This window comes from Dendropsophus ebraccatus, chromosome 1 (genome assembly GCF_027789765.1).
Source record: "Dendropsophus ebraccatus isolate aDenEbr1 chromosome 1, aDenEbr1.pat, whole genome shotgun sequence".
NCBI lineage: Eukaryota > Metazoa > Chordata > Amphibia > Anura > Hylidae > Dendropsophus > Dendropsophus ebraccatus.
In genome coordinates, this window is record NC_091454.1 from 144,703,948 (window position 1) to 144,727,447 (window position 23,500).

The 23,500-nt window shown below is 41.8% G+C and overlaps 1 protein-coding gene across 4 annotated transcripts in view; it reads right to left on the reverse strand.

Moving 5' to 3' along the window:
* The window catches only part of LINGO1 (leucine rich repeat and Ig domain containing 1), a 312,997-nt gene that overhangs the window by 31,933 nt on the left and 257,564 nt on the right, over positions 1–23,500 (reverse strand). The window contains exon 1 of one of the 4 annotated variants that reach the window (XM_069956423.1): positions 9,013–9,031. The exons of the other annotated variants lie outside the window; for them this stretch is intronic. The gene's annotated coding sequence lies outside the window, so the exon portion shown is untranslated. Of the gene's footprint in view, positions 1–9,012; positions 9,032–23,500 lie in introns of those variants that run through there. 4 annotated transcript variants of the gene reach the window in all.

Sequence of the window (23,500 nt, forward strand, 5' to 3'; positions counted from 1 at the left end):
TTACTCTCAAGCTAATCCACCCAGCAACGCTATTTCTCTCATACTCCTACTCACATCATCCGGCACGTATTCTCACAGCCTAAGCACCACTCCTGCTTTATTTGTCAAAGCCTGCTATATACCCGGTTGCATCCGGACAGAACTGTTGCTACTAGTTACCTCATCTATAATAAAACCGCTGTTACTGAACCCTGGCATTGGTGTCCACTAACTGGTGCCCTGACTAGGTGCAGCGAAGAATCGCATGCCCATCATCACCCGCAGATTCCACAGACCGGCCCTACAGCTGTGCCGCCCTCAGGTCTATACCGTGACAAGTATAACCCCTGCAGCTGCCCCGGTCATTGCCCGCTCATAACACCAGCACTGCGGAAGTGGCCCCCAGGGGCCAGGGCATCGCAATGCTATCCAGTGGTACAGAAGGAGATGTAACTATGCTATCCAGTGGTACAGAAGGAGATGTAACTATGTTATCCAGTGGTACAGAAGGAGATGTAACTATGTTATCCAGTGGTACAGAAGGAGATGTAACTATGTTATCCAGTGGTACAGAAGGAGATGTTACTATGCTATCCTGTGGTACAGAAGGAGATGTAACTATGTTATCCAGTGGTACAGAAGGAGATGTAACTATGCTATCCAATGGTACAGAAGGAGATGTGACTTTGCTATCCAGTGGTACAGAAGAAGGTGCAACTATGAGATCCAGTGGTACAGAAGGGGATGTAACTATGCTATCCAGTGGTACTGAAGAAGGTGCAACTATGATATCTAAAGATACAGAAGGAGATGTAACTATGTTATCCAATGGTACAGAAGAAGGTGTAACTATGCTATCCAATGATACAGAAGGAGATGCAACTTTGCTATCCATTGGTACAGAAGGAGATGCAACTATGCTATCCAGTGGTACAGGAAGAGATGTAACTATGCTATCCAGTGGTACAGAAGGAGATGCAACTATGCTATCCAGTGGTTCTGAAGAAGGTGTTACTATGCTATCCAGTGGTACAAAAGAAGGTGTAACTATGCTATCCAGTGGTAAAGAAGATGTAACTATGCTATCCAGTGGTATAGAAGAAGGTCTAACAATGCTATCCAGTGGTACAGAAGGAGATGCAACTATGTTATCCAGTGGTTCTGAAGAAGGTGTACCTATGCTATCCATTGGTACAGAAGGAGATGTAACTATGCTATCCAGTGGTACAGTAGAAGGTGTAACTATGCTATCCAGTGCACAGATAGATCAGTATGGTGGTATAGTTGTACAGAAGGATAAGAACAGAAGAGGAGATAACTATGCTGTCCGGAAACTTCTTTCCAGCATTGTAGATGAGGTAGCTGTGCTGTCCATTATTACAAGAAAAAATAAAAGTACTTTGAAGGAATTCATGAAGAAGGATCATTGTGCTGAAAATAAGCTGCACAATGAAGAACACTGAGCTCCAAGGTTCAGTAAAAGTGGGGATAACTGTGGCAATCTGTGCTATATAATAAGAAACAACTGTGCTGCCCAGAGCTATGTAGTGAGACATAACTGTGCTGCCATGCAATACATCCTGAGTTATAGCTGTGCTGCTTCCAGCTCCCGGAGGGCGGTGGTTGCTCAGGAAAGTAGTGTCGCTGCTGGGGCAGGTAATTACAGCGGCGGCACATTAATAATTAATGGAGTCAACAAGTAAACATCAGAGAGGCACACAGATCACTACAGGGTGTCATGGCGCACACTGAGCCCCCTTGCCAGATATGTTTGGCTAACAGCTGGATTTGGAATTGGAAATTTATGTTTTTTGATTTCACAGGATTACACATTAATATGATTTGGTAACGATGTGGGAGATTTATCAAACATGGTGTCAAGTGACTCCAATGGCAGTATGGATGATGTAAAGTGAAACTGGCTCAGTTGCCCCTAGCAACCAATCAGATTCCACTTTTCATTTCTCACAGACTCTTTGGAAAATTAAAGGTAGAATCTGATTGGTTGCTAGGGGCAACTGAGCCAGTTTCACTTTACACCATGTTTGATAAATCTCCCCCAATGTGTCTATATATCTGTTACATGGGTAATGTGTTCTAAGTGCAAGTGGGTGTGTGAGTACATATGTGTTCATGGTCACTGTTTTAGACTACTCCAGGTTTCAAGACACACAAAGGGGAACGCCTAGTTGCCGTAAACACAATGAAAAAGTGTAGGGCCTACTCTAAATACGCCAGCAATTCGCACAAAAAAAAATGAACTAAACAATGTGGTGTAAGTATCTATGGCCCTGGATTCTCCCCCCCCCCCCCCCCCCCCCAGAGTTAAGCTTTAATTGGGGGCTATGGGCAGTATACACCAGTTTGTATTTTACACTCTTTAATAAATCTGGGCCTATGTGTTTTAGATACATAAGGGAAGTCTCTTAGCAGCAAAGGGGTGTGGTGTAGGATGCTATACCATGTACCAAGTTTTTGCACAAAAATTATAATACAAATTAAAACAAGTCAACATTTAAAATTAGACAAATGTTTCTAAAGATGGACCAAATTTATCAGACAGCCTAAAACATTGTAATAAATCTGAGACTGTCCGATCTAAGTTTGCAAGGATTAGACGGCTATAATAAGTCTGCCCAATAGTTATTCAAATGAGATATAACAAATAAACTGCATGATTTACAGTGCCCCCCCCCCCCATCAGAACAACAAGACAGAGCAGGAAGAACAATACCCTCAGAAGTCATACACATTACTATACAATATGACTGACTACAGAGCATCTGTTACTATATTACTTAAAACACAAGGGGAAATGCAATTATATCGGAAAAAAACGTAATATTCTTGAGGTTCTATGCTATGTCCCATTAATTCCTAGTATATCTGGGGTTAACCTTTAATACATGGTCCTCTCTGCCCCCTCAGGCCTATAATACTATTATAGGATTAAATAGATTTCCTGCATTCTAACGGCTGTCAGTAAAGGATGGGAGATGGGAGGGATTAGAATGAGAAAAGATGCAGAAGGCAGAGAAAAAGACATAAGAGACATTATAAACACCAAATGAGAGAGTATAAAGGAATATGGAGTTTGTAATAATACATGAGGTTAAGTGAGGAAAGCATTTACATAGTAGAACTGAGCTAGTCCTTATTCTGTGTATCATTCTAACAAACCCACTGTAGGGGTACTACAGGTCTCATCGGCACAGGTTGTTTTTAGACTGAAACTACTGTGGGGGTACTACAGGCCAACACGCAACATCACACACAAAGGCAGACTCTGACAGTAATGGGCCCCTTTAAGAAGTGCACTGGGCCTAATGTCATCCATTTCGACTTAAGGAAACTATCAGGGAAGGCAGCCGTCTCGTAACATAGACGGCCACTAATAATGACCATGATTCCGATACATTCCTGAAGTGGGAACATGGCCAAGCATTAACAGAACAAAGAGATATAAGGCCTATAATGCACACATCATTCACACACTAGACACATGACGTCTTTATCACTAATCCACTGGATACTTGCCACACACATACAAACATCCTGGATATACTTGTAAATCACACACAGCATTAAAGGGGTTGTCTGAGCAGCACGCTATTTAGATATATTTTAAAGGTTGGGGTTATTCTGTCGGTGACTATCTCATTTCAGCCACTGAATGGCTTAGCAAGCCTGTAACATCATATCACTAAAGCTGGAAACACCACACCAGAGCTCTATAATAGGCTTTAGGAGGGAGGAAAGTAAGTATATGTTTTTTTCCCACTTTACCCCCTTACTATCTTAAAAGCATGTTGTCTGGACAACCCTTTTAACATTATCAATGCATGCTGCACATGTGACTTAGGGCCCTATTCCACTGGACGATTATCGTTCAGATTATCGTTAAATCGTTCGAATCTAAACGATAATCGTTCGGTTGAAATGCAGTTAACGATTAACGACCGAACGAGAAATCGTTGATGGCTTTATAAGACCTGGACGTATTTTTATCGTTGTTCGTTCGCAAAACGTTCGCAAATCGTTCGCATTGAATAAGACATCGTTCGGTCGTTCGCAATAGATATGAACGCAATAGCGAATAAATAGCGAAGAAAAAACTATCGCAATTACGATCATAAGTAACGATTATCGTTCCATGGAAATGAGTGAACGTTTTCAGGTCTTTTGCAATAGCGGTCGTTTGAAATCGTTAATCGTTAACGATTATGCAAATGATGCGTACTAGGGCCCTTAGTACGCAAGTCACTAGCACTGGACACATGCCACACACATTCCTAACATACTAGACATGACATATACATACACCATAAATGCATTAGACACACAAATGCATTACACAGTGCATACTTTACTGATACATTTGTTAAAGGGGTTTTCTGATTATCCAATAAAAATAAAATTCACAAAAAGCATAACGGTATATAACGCAATCCCCGATCTATGGTTTGACACCATTCTCGCTTGTTTACTTTGCCCCTAGCCCCGGATTCAAACTTTCAAAAATGATCCAAGTTTTACATTATGGCTATGGGCTAGGAAACAACATGCGATCTCCCAATATGCATCAGACCTCGGAGCCATTTGTCCGGTACCCACTCACTACTGGCTCTGCTTCTGCTTTGGCTGGGTGATCACTGATAGGTGTAATGTCAGCGGTGGACAGAGTTACAGATGAGGTGTAACAGCTGTTGGCTGGCCCACAGGAGATACATAAATCACATGTCCTCTGTCTCAGAAGAGAGGGGGAGGTCAGAGGAGTGGAGACAGAGTGGACCAGGAAGTGAGGATTTTCAGCAGCTTCAAAGGTGAATCAGCATGTGATACAGACAAACAGCCCAATTCATGTAATAGAAACCTCTTACAAAAAAGCTTAGATAATGGATGGGAAGTAAACAGGGTTAACTCTTTCCTAACTGGAGTACTTCTTTAACATTGTCTTTCTTGCAATTTTATTATCTGTGTAACAATGTTAAATACTATAATGGTTAAATAAAAAGTACAAAATATGCTCCATTTGTTCTTATAATGGTTTTTTCCTCTTTTATATACAGTACCTCCTTAACCCTCCCCACCCCCACCTTACTTGCATAATATACAGGAATAATCAATTTGTCTGAGACACAAATTGGGAACATTTCTGTGTCACAGTGATAGCAACCAATCATAGTCCATTCTGAGAAATAAAAGCTGAGCTGTGATTGGTTTCTATTTGTCTGAGAAAACAATCTGCCTGATATTTGTCTCAGACTGATAAATCTGGGCCTATAAGTCTGTTTTGGACAATGGATCACCAACATCTTCACAAATATTGTAAATGACAAGCGCTGTACTGGAATCTTTATTTTATTATTTTTTCAAACTTTACTAGTAATCTATTTTATTTATTTACTCGTTTGAGAATTATGAGATGTAAACCTATTAGTGCAATGTTTACAGCTGCTGGGAAGAATGTCGTTTTTCATTGGGAGGCGACTGACTCGAAGGCTCAAACAAAAGGAAAGAGAATCATAATTAAATGCTACGGGAAAAAACATAATTAAATGCTTGAAACTGTAAGCCAAGCAACATGAATAACAAACAGCCCCCTATGTCCCGTACTCCCATGAGCTTCTCTGTCACAACGTGAGAGTCAAATAAGCAGTTAAATGACAGTAATTTATCAAAGAGTAGTGGCCCGAAGGATATAGAGTTTGGGCTTCTCACTTGGCTTTGCACATTGTCACCTACAGTGCATATATAGTGCATGGAAAATGTGAGGATTAAAGCTGGGGCTAGCAGTGACACATAGGTGGCATATTCATGTATTAGTTGTGACATAACCAAGCATTGTGAAATAGGAAAGGTATTAGGATTGTCACAATTGCTATGTGGACTGCATTCAGAAACCTAGATGGTAAAGCTGTAAAATGCTCCATAAAAGTCCAGCCTTTACTCAGTAATAGTTTGTAACCTTTTTTTTTTTTTCATTTAAATATCTGTTTTCTCAGAAATCCAATCCAGGAAAAGGACAAGATTTACACATCTGCCGTGAAGAGATTCATATACCATCTTTATTCCACATAAAAAAGACGTATGGCGTGGCACTCATAGAATAATGAAACTTTATGACAAAAAGAGCATCCTAGCATTCCATTTAAAAAAAATCATAGCCTTGGGTGACACAAACAGCACGTATATATGATATGTCTGGCGACACTGTGAGAAAATTTTGCAGATCTCTATCAGAAGCAAAATCCCTTCTCTCTTTTGCACCCTGAGGACAACGTCAGGGAGACCCGATAAAACAATCAATCGATAATGGGAAAGGAGTTGTGCGAAGAATGAAGGCAGGAGGAGGGGGAGGGGGGGGGAGACAGGAAGCAGAAAGGGGAGGGGGGAAACAGCAGAAGAAGATGGGGGAGGTGAAGAAAGATGGAAAAAAAAAATCTACTAGGAGAAAGAATCTTAAGATACCCGAGAATTCAGCAAAAGCTGAGTGTTCACAATTTACATACGTAATCCTGTAACCATACAATAGTACTAAAAGTCATTATAAATAATTTAACCTCTGTTTTCTTGTCAGGCATCTCACAATTTGATCAGGTATTTATGAGATTGATTGATTATAGACCTGCACTGAATTCATCATCCATCAATGGTAAAAACTATACTTTTCATAGAAAGGAATTAAAGTGAATGTACCATTAGGTACATTACTTTCTTTCTTTCTTTTTTTTTTTTTTTTTTTACAGTAGCAGATTGGCGCTGGCATGAGGATCCAGTGTTTTTAAATGCCCCCCAGTTTCTGCAGTTTGCAACTTTTTTTTTTTTGTTGTACACCGGCCCGGCTCTATGCACCATATGCTCTTCCCTTTGTGACGTGGCTCCATTGATTCTAATATGGACCCACTGGGGGGGGAGAGGGCAACGTACCCATCCCCAGTGCATAAAGCTGGGCCTGTGCACAGCCAAAGAATGGCGCCGAGCGATGGGACCAGACACTGTTTCAAAAAAAGGACCACGCCACCTGGATCCCTGCACCAGCGCTGATCTGCTACTGTAACAAACAAACAAACATGTACCTAATGGTACAGTCACAGCTCCACCTTATTTCCCATTACTTAAACATATTCATAAAGGGAACCAATCAGCAGATATGGCTCCCAGCTGCACCCTACAGATCCTACAGACGCAGCTCCCCTAGCATACAAGGAGCGTCTGCTGGGGTATTTTTATACAGGGGGATGTGTTTTACTGCAGAGCACAAGGCCGGAAGAGGGATGGCAACTAGTCACCTGGGCGCAGGGTTGTCTGTGACTAGTCAGAGCTCTCTGCCTGTCAGGGCAGAAAGGTCGCTAATGGGTCAACCATCCCAGCAGAGTGCCTGAAAACAAAACAGATGAAAAAACTGGTGTATTTGCGTGCGTCTGTTAAAAAATGGAGTGTACACAAAAAACGTAGGTATTTTTTTATCAGCTTTTTTTAAAAATAACGGAAGTCAATGGAAAATGGATCAAAACGTATGCACACAAATACACCAGTTTTTCATCCCTTTTTCATAAAAAATTCAGTGTGAACCCAGCCTTAGCCTAAAAAAATTAGCTCATACTTCCTGTTCTGTATATACATCTTTTCCGCACCATCAATACAGACAGAATTACTATGAAAGATGAGACCAGTATATTTGTATGACAGGATTTAACCATTCACAGAGGTAATGCTTAGAGATGAGCCTTCCCCTCTCTGTGCACAATGACCTCTGTACTAGTCACAGAGCATGCCTAGAATACTGTTCCATAGTCAATAGGGTTCCATACAGTTGGGGCTTGCTGTAAAACATATCTCTAAATGCTGTTAATGCTGAGTCAAGTTGGCTGTCCCAATAATAATGTGCAAAAATATGATGATGATGATGATAACAATAGTAATAATAATAATATGAACAACAACAACAATAATCTGTTAAATATCTAGGTGATGCATTCACTTTAAGGTCCTGAGCAGAGACACTATCCGTATGATAACTCCAACCAAAACAGACCCTTGAAATGAACTCAAAGAGAGCAGAGGATGAGACAGGCAATCCTCTATTATTATACAACTTCACTTTACCCAATGTTTTTTGGTAGAGCTGGGTGCTTGTGACCTTTGAGTGACATTACTGCACCGTATGGAGATGTCAGCTGTAAGATTTGGTGTACAGTACGTGATATTGTCCCCAGCCAGACGGACATCTTTAGACTGAGTTGGTCATTTATTCACAGAGATACTTTGCTAGGATGGGAACAATTTACAGGGCAAAATGTTCTTTTACTATTACCATAATAGCAAGATAAAGCCCCAGTAATTCCTTATAATGGTGTCGTTTGTAATAACTTTACGATGTTATGATCATAGGGATAAAGGCTATGAATTCAGAGCCATTCAGCCATAGAGATTATTGTACAATCCAACGGTTAGAATAATTTTCTCAGTGATACATGCCAATTCAGTGTTATTACTGGTCATTTTCAGCAAGAATGTAGGAAAAATCTGCATGCGTAAACTCAGATTAAGCTAGGACTACAACAATACGCAGCTGCCCTGTAGAGCTGATGTCCTGTTGCATCTGGTCACCTCCGTCCTGCCATATACAGATAACTCATGCAAAGATTAAGCTTGTTAATTATTTGACTAGTTTAAATGTAAAGGGAAATAAAGCCAGTGCTGTAGTCAGCAGATCTGGTCAATTTCCCCGGGATTCACTAACCATCAAAAATGCTAATTCTCAGACAAGAAACAAGGATCTCGTAAGATGGATTTTCTTATTCAACCTTCATGTTTCTACCAGAGATAAGCAGTCACCAGACACATTTGGCGATGACTATCTGCTGCTGATCTTCTAAAACACCATGAAAGTCCAGCTAAGCCAGGGGAATCGCCACTGACAATTATTAGTCAATTGTTCTACCTATGGCTAGCTTTAACCCTGACCCTGACAATGCTGACTGAGAAGGCCACACAATAAATCCAATTTTGACTTCAGACCACAATTACCTTGTGATTCCTGTGCTGCTATTCCAGCAGAAGAAAAAAAGAAAAAACGCTGTAGATGCAGTTATATTCTTGAAATCTCTGACTTCTGCTATGGATATCAAAGCTTCATCCTCTCCTTACAACCTGGGAGTTGAAGAAAGAAGGAATGCAAGTTTGAAAGAGAATAGTGAAGACTACAAACTGCAGAAAGCAAAGCTTTACCCACATAATACTTACATCAGATGTGAAGAGTTCTCTTCTGAACTTTTCTAACATACTGTCCACGGTTCAGACAGAGAGTCTTATTGCATTCATCGAATAGAATCTCCAGTAGATAAAACATCATTTTTGCTGGATTTTTGGCAAAACTTTGTGTTTTAACAAGAGAAACTTAAAGTAAATGTATCTTCTAGATTTTTTATTTTTAAGAGACAGATACTGAAACATGTAGGTTTCCGTAATCTCTTTATATTTTTTAAATGTAATTTTCTGTACTGTATATCATTATGGGTAAGACCCTTATTATGTTTTATAGGCATGTTCTGTGACCTGTGATGGGGCTTTTTACAGGAAGGGGGAGGCTAGGCTCTGAACCACAGCTATTGTGAATAGTGTCTAATCGTATGATGATAGGGAGGGCACTAGGGATGGTCCGAACACGCCGAGGTTCGGGTTGGGCTGAACCCGAACACTCGGCATCGGATTCCCGCTGTCTGCCCGCTCCGTGCAGCGGGCGGATCCAGCGGGAGAACCGCCTGGAAAACTGGGATACAGCCCATCGGACCATCCCTAGAGGGCACTGCTGGCAAGAGGAATTCTCTGCTTAACCCTTTAAGGATGGGGCCAATTTTCGTTTTTTCCTCCTTGTGTTTAAAAGGCCATAGTAGTTGCATTTTTCCACCTAGACACCCACATGAGCTCTTATTTTTTGCGTCACTTATTGTACTTTGCAATGACAGGCTGAATTTTTGCATAAAGTACACTGTGAAACCAGAAAAAAATTTAAAGTGTGGTGAAATTGAAAAAAAAAACTCCATTCGCCCTGGGGTAAAACTGACTTGTTATATATGTTCCTCAAGTCGTTACGATTAAAACGATATGTAACATGTATAACTTTTCTTGTATCTAATGGCCTGTAAAAAATTCAAACCATTGTTAACAAATATACGTTCCTTAAAATCGCTCTATTCCCAGGCTTATAACGCTTTTATCCTTTGGTCTATGGGGCTGTGTCAGGTGTCATTTTTTGTGCCATGATTTTTACTTTCTATCGGTACCTTGATTGCACATATACGACTTTTTGATCGCTTTTTATTACATTTTTTCTGGATTTGATGCGACCAAAAATGCGCAATTTTACACTTTGGGTTTTTTTGGGATTTTTTTGCACTTACACCATTTACCGTGCGAGATCAGTAATGTGATTAATTAATAGTTCGGGCGATTACGCACACGGCGATAGCAAACATGTTTTTTTATTTATTCATTTATTTACTTTTATTTAAAACATGGGAAAAGGGGGGTGATTCAGACTTTTATTAGGGGAGGGGGCTTTTTACTAATAACAATACTTTTTTTTTTACACTTATACTAGAAGCCCCCCTGGGGGACTTCTAGTATATACACTTTGATCTCTCATTGAGATCTTTGCTGTATACTTATACAGCAAAGATCAATGAGATCGGCACTCGTTTGCTTTCGGCTGCTGCAGCCGAAAACAAACGAGTGCCGAGCTGGGGGCGGCGCCAGCACCAGGCACGGAGATCACTCCTCCGGGACAATCTCCCCCACTAGACACCAGGGAACGGCTGCCTCCAGTAATCAGAGGCAGCTGTCAACTTTGACAGCTGCCTCCGATTACCTGATTAGCGGGCACGGCGATCACACCGTGCCCGCTAATAGCTATGGTCCCAGGCTACACATGGCACATGGGATCGCGGCGGTTCAGAGCGGAGTCACCGCGCGGCTCTGCTCTGAACACCTCCTGGGGACATATCATGTACGGGTACGCAGGGGCGGTCTTGGCATTTCTGGGGCCCCAAGCGAAGTTATGTCTGGGCCCCCCCCCCCTCGACACGCGTTCCAAAACAATAGACCGCTGTGTGTTTCCCCCAGTAGTATATACCCCTTGTGCGCTACTGACAGTAATATATACTCCTTGTGTCCTTCCCCCAGTAGTATATGCCCCTTGTTTGCTTCCCCCAGTAGTATATAGACCCCTGTGTGTTCCCCCAGTTATATATAGCCCCCCGTGTGCTCCCCCAGAAGTATATAGACCTCCTGTGTGCTGCCCCAGTTGTATATAGACCCCCTGTGTGCTGCCCCAGTTGTATATAGGCCCCCTGTGTGCTCCCTCAGGGGTATTTAGCCCCCCTGTGTGCTCCCCCACTTGGATATAGACCTCCTGTGGGCTCCCCCACTTCGATACAGACCCCTGTGTGCTCCTCCAGTAGTATATAAACCCCCTGTGTGGTTCCCCAGTAGTATATAGACCCCCTGTGTGCCCCACCAGTATTATATAGACCCCTTGTGTGCTGCCCCAGTTGTATACAGACCCCTGTGTGCTCCCCCAGTTATATATAGACCACCTGTGTGCCTCACAAGTAGTATATAGACCCCCTGTATGTTCCCCCAGTAGTATAAAGACCCTCTGTGTACCCCACCAGTAGTATATAGACCCCTGTGTGCTCCCCCAGTAGTATATAGCCCCCCTGTGTGCTCTCCCACTTGGATATAGACCTCCTGTGTGCTCTCCAAGTTGTATATAGACCCCATTCTGCTGCCCCAAGTAGTATATAGACCCCCTGTGTGCTGCCCCCAGTAGTTTATAGACCCCATTGTGAAGCTCCAGTAGTCTGTAGCCCCCCTGTGTGCTCCCCCTGTTATATATCCTCCCTGTGTGCTCCCCCCATTTATATAGACCCCCGCTGTGCGCTCCCCCAGTTACACAGGCCCCTGTGTGCTCCCCCTCCCATATAGTATATAACACAATAAAACAAACACTTATATTCACCTGGGTCCGGGCGTCTCCTCTTCTCTTCACTCTTGTGGCAGCAGGAAGGGTTTTCCCTGCGATCACAATAGGCCGCACTTCCCTTGTCCTGGCGCCGATGCTCCAGTGATGTCACTGGAGCGCCGACACCACAAGGACAAAGCTGCCACTTGTGTCCGCAGGGAAAACCCTTCCTGTGGCCACAAGAGTGACTGACAGGAAAGGAGCCAATGTCTTCCGCCCTATCAGTGCTGCTGCATGTAACTATGAGCGCTCATTATGAGTGCTCATAGTTACAGTTCAGATGGCAGCAGCGAGCGGGGCAGCGGCCCTTTCCAGCGGACTTGAGCACAAGAGCGGGGCGTGGGGGGCCCCCTGGATGTTGGGGGCCCCAAGCGATCGCTTGGGGTGCTTGGTGCCAAAGACCGCCACTGCGGGTACGTCATATGTCCCTAAGAGGTTAAAGAGGTACTCCACTTAATTCACTCCACTCTTTTCAATCCCTACCCATAATCTAAGCTTTTTTTTTTTTAAAAAAAGGTTTCTATTACATAAACTGGACTGTTTGTCTGCGGCACATCCTGACTTACACCCTTAAGCTGCTAAAAATCCTCCCAGCCTGGTCCACATGGTCTCCACTCCTCTGTCCTCACCCTGCCTTCTGAGACCAAAGTCACTTGAACTTGGTCTCTTCTGTTGCCAGGCAAGCTGTAACACCTCATCTCTAGCCCCACCCACCACTGACATCACACCAATCAGTGAGCACCTGGCCAAGGGGCAGGGAAACAACAGAACAGTGACAGCCCCTAGAGCAGTATAGCTGAAGTGTAACAGGTTTTTCATATCTCTCTCTTTCTAATCTATCTATGTACAGTAGATGAATATGTGGCCCAGGGTGTGTCTGTCACTGTCAAGGGTTAATTAATCCCCTCTGTTTGGCAGTTAGAGAATGCCAGAAATGCCAGCACACAACATTGCTAGTTGGCCAGCAGTGAGAGAGTTAACAGCAATCAGGAAGGGAGTCCAGTAAGTGTTCTGTGAGGTAAAATAAAGCACATATCTGTGTTGTGAGGTAGAAACAGTGACAGAGAAAGCCAGATTTATGTGAAAACAGCAGCTAGAGATAACAGCATAGTAGCTGGATTTGCCATAAGCGGGAAAAATTCAGCCCAGTGGGAATCATATGGATTACAGGATGGGACTGGTGAGACTCAGGTACATGTAACTTAGCACCCTGTGAGAAGCAGCAAGACTGTGTGGGTGCTAGGAAGCATTTCATCATTGTCCCCACTGATGTTTATTTCTGTTTACTGTATATACCTGAATAAATCATGTTAAACTTTACTACAATGGAGCCTGTTTAACTTCTTGAGGTGTGTTATAGAGGAGATACACTTAAGGGACCAGGCCAGAGGCACCCCCCTCAATACCCTTCACTGCCATACCATAAGAGTGCCTGTGCATAACAGATAGACAGATGAAGTATTTTGTTTACAGTGTAAAACAGAAGCAGATTGAGCCAGCAATGGGCAGGTACTTGGCAGTTGGCTCTGAGGTGCAATGCATGCTGGGAAAGGAAGTTTTCTGGCCGGCACCATCTTGGATATAGATTGGCTTTTAGAAAAACTTGAGCTAGAAAGATGGAACATGTCTTAAAATTACTCAAAGGGACTTGGTGAGTAAGACCAGCAAGGTTTAGGAACATTTCTTTTTTTAGCTCTTTAGTGGAATACCCCTTTTAGGCGGCAGGTATGGACGTTAATGTGTTTGCAAACCTTTAGTATCAGACTTGATGGTTAGAATGAAAACTTTAAGATTTCAGAATTATATAAAAAAAAAAGACAGCAAATGGAAAATTAGAAAAAAAAACAACACCAAAACTTCTTTAGAAATATGTTTAACCCCTTAGTGACCCATGACGTATCTGATACGTCATGGTGCCGCGGGGGGTGTTTAGAGCGGACCCCGCTCTGAACGGCGCTGATCCCGGCTGACATGTGCAGCCGGGCAGTGCCTCTATTAGCCGGCACGGATCCCGTTGCCGCGCCGGCTAATTAAGCCTCTAAGTGCAGCTGTCAAACCTGAAAGCTGCACTTAGAGGCTTTCCTCCGTGCATCCCTGATGTCTAGTGGGACAGATCTCCCCCCCCCTCATGCGATCGCGGGGGGGAGATCCGCTCTTCTGCCTGTGCCGGGCCTCAGCGTCGGAATGACGCTGATCCCGGCTCGGCAATAGATTGCTATGGTCTGCAGCAGGCCATAGCAATCTATGACCGATCTAATCGATCTTTGCTGTGTATATACACAGCATTGATCTCTATGAGAGATCAGTGCTGTGTATATACAAGTACCCCAGGGGGACTTCTAGTTTACGTAAAAAAAAAAGTAAAAAAGTGTTTTTATTAATAAAAAAATCCCCTCCCCTAATAAAAGTCCAAATCACCCCCCTTTTCCTATTTTAGAAATATAAATAAATAAATAAACAAATAAACAAACAAACTATTCATTAATCACATTCCTGACCTCGCACGGTAAACGGCGTAAGCGCAAAAAAATTCCAAAGTGCAAAATTGCGCATTTTTGGTCGCATCAAATCCAGAAAAAATGTAATAAAAAGTGATCAAAAAGTCGTATATGCGCAATCAAGGTACCGATAGAAAGATCAAATCATGGCGCAAAAAATGACACCTCACACAGACTCATAGACCAAAGGATAAAAACGCTGTAAGCTTGGGAATAAAGCGATTTTAAGGAACATATATCTATTAACAATGGTTTGAATTTTTTACAAGCCATCAGATAATATAAAAGTTATACATATTACATATCATTGTAATTGTAACGACTTGAGGAACATGCATAACCAGTCAGTTTTACAATAGGGCAAAATGCAAAACTCCCCGAAATCAAAACAAATTCCTTTTTTTTCAATTTGACAGCGCAAATGATTTTTTTCCGGTTTCGCAGCATATGTCATGGAAAAATAATGCCTGTCATTGCAAAGTACAATTGGTTTTGCAAAAAATAAGCGCTCATATACGTCTCTAGGTGAAAAAATGCAAGCGTTATGGCCTTTTAAACAAAGTGGAAAAAGCAAAAGTGCAAAAACGAAAATTGGCTTTGACCTTAAAGGGGTAGTCCACCAAAAAATTTTTTCTTTCAAATCAACTGGTGCCATGAAGTGCCAGAGATTTGTAATTTACTTCTATTAAAAAATCTTAAGTCTTCCAGTACTTATCAGCTGCTGTGTGTCCAGCAGGAAGTGGTGTTTTCTTTCCTGTCTGACAAAGTGCTCTCTGTTGCCTCCTTTGTCCATGTCAGGAACTGTCCAGAGCAGTAGCAAATCCCCATAGAAAACCTCTCCTGCTCTCCAGACTAGAAATAATACAACTTCCTGTTGGGCATACAGCAGCTGATAAGTACTGGAAGGCTTGAGATTTTTTAATAGAAGTAAATTACAAATCTCTGGCACTTCATGGCAGCAGTTGATTTGAAAGAAATTTTTTTTGGGTGAACTACCCCTTTAAGGGGTTAAGATAAAAACTTAATTAAACAGTAGGTCATTTTCTGACGACACATTCCCTTTAAGTATGGAACATGCTGGTTATATAAGCAGGAATACCATCTCTAATAATAAAATTATAGTAGTCTTTACAACCAAGGGGGGAAGATTTTATTAAATTTAACTGGAACCACAATTTGTCCATCTGAAAGTCGGATTCTAAAATACACTTTATAGGAAAGACAGAGTATAATGGATTTTTGGCAAATCCCAGCATACCCAAGATTTACCAATACGGATTTAAGGGCTATAGTGAGCTTTACAGCTAGAAAGTATCAGTATCTGCAAATAATCAGGTATTAAAAATTTGTATTAGCATTGATCCATTGGATATGGTTGGGTATAGACTTTTGATACATTTTTTAAAATAGCTGTGATGTGTTAATGTCCAATACACAGTTTTGGTGGTCAAAGTAACCCAGTAACTTAAATTTCCAATAATATTTTTAATATGGTCCTAGAAGTTAATCAGATTATTCATCAGATTCACCTTATTATACTTCTTACTGTGTTGAACCCGAGGAGGGCAAAGCTGTGATAGGTGACAATTTGTTCCCATGGTTTCAAATAAAATTGGATGAAATGTCTGGGTCAATAACCAATACTAATATCCCTGATTGATGATGTCAATAACATACCCTATTGATGATGTGACAACAGATTTAATACCTAAGCTTAACTGATCCCCAATTAGAAAATGAGTAGTAGATGTCAAAACCCAAAACCTGAAATGAGAAGAATGAACTGAAAGCCATAAATTCTGCAAGAAATCCACTAACCTGGTAATAAAAGTAATGATGTTTATCCGGACAGCAGCAATTCCTCAGCACTTTATAGCCTTCCTTTACCTCAATAAACGGCATTAAATCTCTGTTTATTCCAAATAATTTTACATGCTTCCATCTAAATAGCTTTATAACGGCCCCCACTGACCCCCACTAAAGTCTGCCAGGCAACACTACCTGTTTATTACAATCTTAGCATGAGTGAACTACAGATGCTTTGGTGTAACTACATTATCAATATTTGCTCCATGAAATTAACCAACCATACAATTTCCACTGGATCTTCTAATTAACAGTGACCTTTCCAGCAGAGAACATTGCACTTTAATAATTTCTACAATCTTTACAAGCAGGAAAAATAAAGCCACACAAAGTCCACATTTTTTGTCTGAAATTCAAGACATTTTCCATAATGCCCTCATGAGCTGAAATGTCAAGCACATCTTTATTGGGGGCTGTATGCAATGTACATAATATAGCACAGAGGAATGTCAATGCCAATGTTACTCAGGCAGGCTCCACAATTACAAGTTATACCAGTTATTTTTTCAGAAGGTCCATATTTGGACGTTACGTCCGATAACCATCTTGTGTAATAGAAGACAATGATCAGCTGACACGAACGATGTTGAAAGACAAACGACTAAGATAGCAACGATCTGCTGCTGTTGATCCGTGAAATAAGAGTGGCGGCAGCAGACTGCTGCTATCTTCTATGGGCTGCCCGAATGATCTAGCGATCACCCGGGCAGAGGCGCCACCCCCCCCGCACCTCCCTGGTGTCTACCCGGCTCTTACCTGCTCGCTGTCGACGCTCGTAATAGTGCTGGCAGAGAGCGGGGAAAGGAGGAGCTAGTGAGCACTGACAGCATTTGTTTGGTCCTCTGCATTGCCCCGTGTAATAGGGGCTTTAGTCATGAACTGCCTTAAATGTTATCAGCTAAATAAGGTATAATAGAGATAACACATCAGTGACAGATAAGTGTATAGCCATAGTCAATGACCAAAGGTTAAACTGTCACTTCACAAGTCTAATTATTAGAACAACAGGGGGGACAAGACATGACAATATACTTAAAGCGTAACTGTCATTTCAGGGCCATTTTTCTGAAAACATTAAATATCAACAGTAAAAGCGATTTTAAGAAACTCTGTAATAGGTTTTATGTACTAAAAGAGTTTCCTTCTGTACTGAAAAAGCAATCTCCCAGCCTCCCCCCTCACATCAAAAGCAGCAGGATTTCTGTCTCCATTATGTGGCTATGGAGAAGGGAGGGGCTGTTAGGAGTGACTGAGCATGGAGCAGTCCTGCACAGCACAACACCCTGCAATCTTCTCTCAGTAAGTTCATAGATAAGCACTGACCTTTCTGACACCTGAATTTAGCGTTTTAGGTGCCCAGAGAGTCTACAAACAGCTGACCTTCATGTCACCTCTTCCTGCTCCCTCATCTCCCTCAGCCCCTCCCCCCTTCATAGGCTTACAATGGAGAGAGCAGAGCCTGTCTTCACTGGCTTCTCTGTAATGAAGATGTGTTTGCCTGATAATGCACAGATAAGAAGTCGGGGGGGAGGCTGGGAGATTGCTTCTTGAGTACAGAAGGAGGCTTTTTTGGCTGATAAAACCTATTACAGAGTTTCTTAAAATAGCTTATACTACTGATTTCTGCAATAAAAAAAAAAATGACAGTTACGCTTTAAAGCTTTTTTGTTTTTACAATAGCCGATCACCGCCGGTGCAGGGAACCCAGTGGTGTGGTCCTATTTTGAAACACTGCCCGCTTCCCATGCACTGGCCCAGCTGGCAGCACTGGGGGGCAGGCCCACCACCCCCAGTGTGACCATATTCCTTCCCCTCTGTGACACAGCTCCATTAGAATCAATCAGGATGCCACAAAAATGCATCAGTTGTCATCAGGCGTCCTATCCTTTTCTTCATTCACTATCAGTTGTTGATGAGAGAACACTGCAAGATGTGTTCTTCTGTCCTTCATGTCTGGCAATCCGTCATCCATATTCAAGTGTCGAATAGTTTGAACTGTCAAATTCTAAGGGATGGGATGAGTTCAAACGTCAGTTTCCCTCTGGCACTTTGCTACTGCAAATATAATATGCTGTTGAAGGTGAGTTTGTGTGTAAAAGTTTATAGGGGAATTATCAGAAGGTTAGACAGATCTTATCCTCTGAAAGCCCCTATTGTGCATGGGATGCAGAGAAGGAAGGTATGTCTCTTACCTTCCTCCTTGGCACCATTCCTGTGCTGTTAGCAGTTTACTCCTTGGTCCAGAGCACCGTTAGGAGCACTGCCTCAGCGTTATGGGGGTGGGGCGGTGCTCCTAACAATGCTCCAGACCAAGAAGTAAACTGCTAAAAGCACACAAATGATGCCAAGGAGGAAGGTAAGAGATATACCTTCCTCCTCGGCACCCCATGCAAATTTATAAATATTTGTCTAACCTGCTAATAGTTCCCCTTTAACAACCCTCTGCTCCTGTATCCAGTAGAGGGTTAGTACCCCCACATAAAAATGCGCAGAAATTCTGAGAGGAATTCTGCCAAAACAAGTGGAGAACATGGCGTGCACCAAATTAATCAAATGTTTTAGATAGGTCTGCACCTTTTACACAATTTTTAAAAGGTGTCTAGAAATGGCGGCATGGCACTTCTCGGTAGCATAAGGATGCCAGGGTTATCGGTTGGTACAATTTTATCATGTCATAAAATGGTGCATTTCCGGACGCAATTGATATATTTTCCCCACTGTATTCAAACTCTGTTTTTTGCCACTTGGCCTGAACTTTTTGAAATTAAACCGTCATAATAATTTGGTAAATTATTTCACTTTATGCCATGCAGGGTGGACAACGTCTGGCATAAAGTGGGCATAATAAAAGGTGTAGCCTCCTGCAATGCCATAATTATTACAATTTACACTACAAGTATGACCTGCATGCTGGCATGCTAGTAAATTAGGGCAAAGCAATGCACTTTTATAATATTTTTAATGCATCTTGGGTAAATACATTAATAAATCTGCCCTAAGACAGGGTTGAAATAGACCAGAGCACAGGCAGGGAAACCCCCCCCTTTTTTTTTTTTTTTTTTTTTAAATATTTTTACTTTATATCCTGAATCGCAATTGAATACAGTGTCTTTTTAAATATCAAAAAAGTTCTTTCTTTAGTAAAAGTATATATATATATATATATATATATATATATATATATATATAAAATAGAGATGAGCGAACCTCGAGCATGCTCGAGTCCATCCGAACCAGAACTTTCGGCATTCGGTTAGCGGTGACTGCTGAAGTTGGATAAAGCCCTAAGGCTATGTGGAAAACATGGATATAGTCATTGGCTGTATCCATGTTTTCCAGACAACCTTAGAGCTTTATCCAAGTTCAGCAGCCACCGCTAATCAAATACCGAACGCTCGGGTTCAGATCGACTCGAACCCGAACCCAGTTCGCTCATCTCTAATATATATATATATATATATATATATATATATATATAGTATATATAGTAAAAGAGGCGGCACTGCACAATAAGGACCCATTCTTCTTTGATCACACTCACAGGGGGCCAACTGCTGTTGCTTGTGGTTTAAAATTAAGAGGGTAGAACTTGATTAAACAGTGTAATGCTGCGTTTACGCGAAAACGATAATTGGCCCGATCGTACGATTAACGATGTCCGAGTAACGATTTTTTTTCATAACGATCAGCGTTTAGACGGTACGATATATCGCACGGAAAATTCGCTCGATCGCTTAAGCCTATCTCACACATTGGTTAAATCGCCGAACGACTGTTCACACGGAACGATCTGCGAATTGTTTGCGAGCGATCAACGATTTGAGAACATGTTCAAAGATCAAAATGAACAATTTCTCGCTCGTCGTTTGATCGTTCACTGCGTTTACACGTACGATTATCGTTCGAATTAGATCGTTATCGCGCAAATTTGCACGATAATCGTTACGTGTAAACGCAGCATAATAGTGCATTTACACAGACAGATTTATGTGACAGAACTTTGAAGCCCAAACCAGGAACAGACTATAAACAGGGATCAGGTCATAAAGGAAAGACTGGGATCTATCCTCTTTACAAATCCATTCCTGGCTTTGGCTTCCAAAATCTGTCAGATGAATCTGTCTGTGTAAACGCATCGGTCCATTTACACAGAAAGATTATTTGACAGATTATCTGCCAAAGATTTGAAGCCAAAGCCAGGAATGGATGTGAAAAGCGAAGAAATCTCAGGCTTTCCTTTATGACCTGTTCTCTGTTTATAGTCTGTTTCTGGTTTTGGCTTCAAATCTTTGGCAGATGATCTGTGAGATAATCTTTCTGTGTAAAAGGGCCCTAATGGTGCGTTTACACAGACAGATTTGTCTGACAGATTTTGGAAGCCAAAGCCAGGAATGGACTTGAAAAGAGGATAGATCCCAGTCTTTACTTTATGACCTTATCCCTGTTTATAGTCTGTTCCTGGTTTGGGCTTCAAAGATCTGTCAGATAAATCTGTCTGTGTAAACGCACCATAAGGGTCCATTTACACAGAAAGATTATCTGACAGATTATCTGCCAAAGATTTGAAGCCAAAGCCAGGAATGGATTCGAAAGGAGGAGAAATCTCAGGCTTTCCTTTATGACCTGATCTCTGTTTATAGTCTGTTTTTGGCTTTGGCTTCAAATCTTTGGCAGATAATCGTTCAGATAATCTTTCTGTGTAAATGGACCCTTATAGAGGATGTACCACCAGGTATATACTCTTTAACCTGAACCCACTGATTGAACGGCAACGGCACGGGGAAGCCGGTGCCGCGGTCTGTTTTTCAGACCGAGGCCCGGTTCCCGTGCTTGGCGCCGTTCTATGCACCGGAATCGGATGGTGCTCAAGCACTGGAGGTAGGCCGGCCCGCCCCCAGTGGGAGGGAATTCCCTCCACTGTATGGTGTGGCTCCATTCATTCTAACAGAGCCGCATTATACAGGGGAAGGAATGCTTGTGTAGTGGCCATGCCTGATTGTTACAGCTCAGCTCTAATGGAAAAAAAATAACTGAGCCTCAGTAACCTAAAGTGGCCACTAAACCATGTAAAGAGTCATCTGCTTCCTGCTTTGTTTCGCTGTTTATGATGGCATCATCACTGGCAAACAGCTTAGGGGTGGGGATGCTCGGTATCGGCACTCTACCTATCTGATATTATTTAGCTATGTCAAAGTTCGAACTGCTCCCTGTTTCCTCTAACATACTCTTACTATACACATTCCTGTTATTGGCGTATGAGCCTATTTAGTAAGGATATACTGTAATAGAGAACATATCCAGCTTATCCTGTCTGAGTGACATTTAGCAAACATTATCTTTATAACTAGCCATTCTTTCCTATTGGTATTGTATTACCATTGAAGGTATGAGACAGTTACACTCAGGCAACGGTAACATTTTTGGATTTTTTTTTGTTATTATTGATTCTCGTTCCTTGAATAATAAAATAGTTGGTGGTTCAAAAAAGATCAATTTTTGATTCTAAAACCTGCAGAACAACTTTTCTGTCCGAGACTACTGACAAAGAAATTCACCTTTCTGAACCTCTGTGAGCATGAAATGTGTGCGATAGCGTCTGATATTGGCTTTAACTACAGTCATGGAGGAGTCAAGGCTTGTTTAAAAGTGTATATTGCATGAGAAGCACACAATGTCTTAAAGGGAAACTAACCTACCGTTATGTTCCCATAGAGCAGGCAATGCTAAGGAGAAAGGAAAACTGGCTTTTACCAGTTTTTTGGTTTTTTTTGCCTTCCTTTGGATTAAATGTATAGTGCTTAATATGTCTTTTTTTCAGCATTAGAAACAATGTAATTCCATTGTATGGTGACCTTTATATTTGAGCATTACATTTTTGTGTGATTTTTTTTTTTTTTTTGGGTGGGAATTTATTTAGGCAAAGGGTTTCTTTGTAATAGGCTTTACTTGAATTTGGCCGTTTGTCTATATCACATCCTGACACAGCCCCTGAAGCTGCTGAAAATCCTCCCCCTTCCTTCGGAGACAGAGGTCACATGATCTTTGTCTCTTCTGTGGGCCATGCAAGCTGTAACACCTCATCTGTAACTGACCCACACATACTGTATCAGTGATCACAGTGCCAAAGCAAAAGCAGAGAGTGGCAGTAGTGAGCAAAGAGGCAGTAGTGAGTGGCAGTTGGCTCTGAGGTGCAGCGCAAGCTGGCAGATGTAGTTTCCCGGACGGGTGCCATGATTTAAAACTGCAAACCTGGGAAAAAATTGTAATACCTTTTAACTTGGTACCACTAGATCAGGGCACAGTTAGGTGCTAAGAGAGCCTGGCATAAATTCTCCTTAGGGCACATTAGGTTCAACCTTTTCCTCCCTGCTCATGCCATCCTCCTCTTGTTACCCTTTTGTCTGTGATTTTCGCACATTTATGGGGATTTTTTTTCTGTAAATTGTTGCTCTCATCTATGCCAGCTTGGAACTGGCGGGGGTTTCAGTGAGTGCGCATGGCAGCTCCATTTTAAGCTATCGTGATTCACGTCATAATAAAAGATCCCTAATGAAACAGTTTATAGAACTGATGAAGGCAAATCAAATATTCCAAACTAAAACAATTTAGACTCATTGTCCCCTTCAGTCACTCCCACCAAGCTGGTTTACAAAGAATATAACCTTAGCATTAACAACACATGTACTGAGTAACTTCATCCAACCCCCGGTCATTATCACAAAAAAAAAAACCTCCCATAATTCATTTCTCAACACAACTCATTACTTATAAACAATATATCATTTACTTATTAGCCAGCACATTACCCCAGTTAGTTCATATTGCAGCAATTGCAATCTGGACCCAAGAGGCCAGGAGGAGGTGGAATACTATGCACTTGTATGTTGTCTTCTGGCGCAGTAAGACTCATTAGCCTCCTTCAAGTTCCCCATTAAACATGTCACAGATAGAACACTATTTTAATATTAAAATGTAAGTTTCAATTTCTGCTGCCTCCTTGGTGACTTTTAAAGAGAGTGGAAAATTATTCTTGACAGATATGTAGCAGCAGAGGTACAGAATGGCCTTTTCGTAGGGGAAAACTCAAGGGAACAACATGTTTTATTTTTCACGTCATGAAACACAGGGT